General features: G+C 43.4%; 1 pseudogene; it reads left to right on the forward strand.

The window, feature by feature from the left end:
• LOC143350936 (large subunit ribosomal RNA) overlaps positions 1–2,500 on the forward strand; it is an 8,815-nt pseudogene that overhangs the window by 3,214 nt on the left and 3,101 nt on the right.

Below are 2,500 nucleotides of genomic sequence, written 5' to 3' on the forward strand. Positions count from 1 at the left end.
AAACACAAAAAACGAGACCGAACAAGGAAAAACGACCATGGAACGAGTAAAGGAACAAAGAACCGAACTGGAAAACTTCCTATTAAACGACACGAACAAGATCAGTAAGACGACTATTAAAACAATAATGAAGAGATGGGGAGACATGGAGGAAATCCTCCATAACCTCATAATCGAGAACACGCAACTAAAGGCTGCAGGCGTGCAAAACAAGAGCGAACCGCTCTCGTATTCGCAAGCTGTAGCCTCTGGAAAGGGAACACCCAGTTCGGCCCCACAAAGAACTGCACCAGTAACAACGAGACCAACACCAAGGAAAACGCATGAAGTGATCCTAGTCAAACCAGCAAGGGACAACGACACACGTACAAACGAGGAGATTAAAACTAGCTTAACTAACGAGCTAAAAAATATAAGATCGAAACTCCACGTAGTGAACATTCGCCAGATGCGAAACAAAGGCGTCATAGTAGAAGTGGAAGGAAAACAAGACGTAGAATTGATAAATGGGATCTCGCTCCAAAAGGCGGGACTTAGACTCGAAGAGCCACGAAAGCAAAATCCGGCAGTAATGATCTACGACGTGGAGAAGGAACACGCCATGGAAGAACTGAAAAAAGAGTTTATAGAAAAGAACTTCAGAAACCACAGCGAAGCTCAGCAAAAAGCCCTAGAAGGAAAAGTCATATTCAGGCACTCCTTCAAAACAAAGGAGGGAAAAGTGAACTGGATAGTAGAGACACCAACAGCAGAATTCAAAGAGCTAATCGGAAAAGGAAAAATCTATATGATGTGGGGAACTTATCGAGTTAGAGAATTCCTAAACATCACAAGATGTTTCAAGTGTCACGGTTACGGACACGTGGCGAAGAACTGTAATGCGCCAGAACAGCTCTGCGAAACTTGCGGATCAAAAGGGCACTTGAAGGACAAGTGCAAACAAAAGAACAAGCCTCAGTGCATAAACTGCATTCGCTCCAAGAGGAGCGACACGGACCACGAGGTTAGGAGTAAAACCTGCCCTGTGTACCAAAAGTACATGGAGCTGGTCAAATCTAAAATAAACTGGACATGATCATCGGACAAATAAATGCTCAAAGGTCGGCTGCAGCAGCAGCAAACATACTAAATAGAATCTACAACGAAAACATCGACATCCTATGTCTCCAAGAACCATACACGGTCAGAAACAAAGTTAAAGGTTACTCCACAAACGTTTCCATAATACAACCAAACACTGGAACACCTTGGGTGGCGACAATAATAGCAAACAAAAACATAGAAGTATTCACAATAGACCTGGAACAATCACCACACACAATGGCACTACACATTAAATATGGACACTTGGAATTTTACATAATCAACGCATATTGTCAATACTCACTGGAAATAAACCCCATACTAGAACAAATTCAAAGAATTCTGGACAAGATAGCAAACAACAGCAGGATCATACTCACCATAGACACAAATGCACACTCAGCACTCTGGCACTCTGGCAACACTGACGACAGAGGACGACGAGTAGAGGAATTTATCCTCGAAAATAACCTTCAAGTGCTAAATAAACCGGATCGAACCCCAACTTTCCTATCACAAGGAGGACAATCAAACATAGACATAACATTGACGACAGCAAACTTAAACAGCAGCAACATAACATGGAAAGTGGCGCCTGACTGCAATGTCAGCGACCACAGTCTGATAATCACGAAAATAGAGGACCCAAGCACCGCCGATATCCAGCTCTCCCACCGCAGCGGATACAATATCCGGAAAGCGGACTGGGAGAGATTTGGAACGGAGATAGGAAACAAAATCACCGACAACTTTACGCGACAAATAGAAACACTGACACCAGAAAGAGCCGCAAAGAAACTTGCCAGAGTGATTAGAGATGCTAGTGACATAGCAATACCAAAAATACGAAACCGTCCAAACAGGATACCCTGGTGGACGGAAGAACTCGCAGATCTTAGAAAGCAAGCCACTAGAGCCAGAAGACAACTAGCCCGAGCTAGACGACTCAATATCACACACAGCAGAGAACAACTAGAGAACCAGTACAGAACAACACGGAACCTCTACGTAAAGAGGATAAAGGAACGGAAAGCAGAATCATGGAAGAACTTTGTAAACACCGAAGGAAACAGAGACCCTTGGAGCCTGGTATATAAGATAATCCGGGAGAAGCTAAGCACCGAACAACCAACTTCATCCTTAACACTTCCAGACGGGACCATCACCATGTCGTGGAAAGACACGATGGAAACAATACTAAGAAAAGTAGTGCCACAAGGAGACGACACTCCAGAAACGAGAGCACATCAGGAAATTAGGGATGAAATAAGAAACTATACAAACGCGAACATGGAAAACGAAATCTCCACAAATGAGCTAAGAAAAGCAGTGAAGAAATGTAAGAATAAGAAAGCGCCCGGATTAGACGGAATCAAACCAGAGATAATAAAGAGATTCATCGACCAAAATGAGCAGA

The sequence above is a fragment of the Colletes latitarsis genome, unplaced genomic scaffold (assembly GCF_051014445.1).
Source record: "Colletes latitarsis isolate SP2378_abdomen unplaced genomic scaffold, iyColLati1 scaffold0046, whole genome shotgun sequence".
NCBI classification, from domain to species: Eukaryota; Metazoa; Arthropoda; class Insecta; order Hymenoptera; family Colletidae; genus Colletes; species Colletes latitarsis.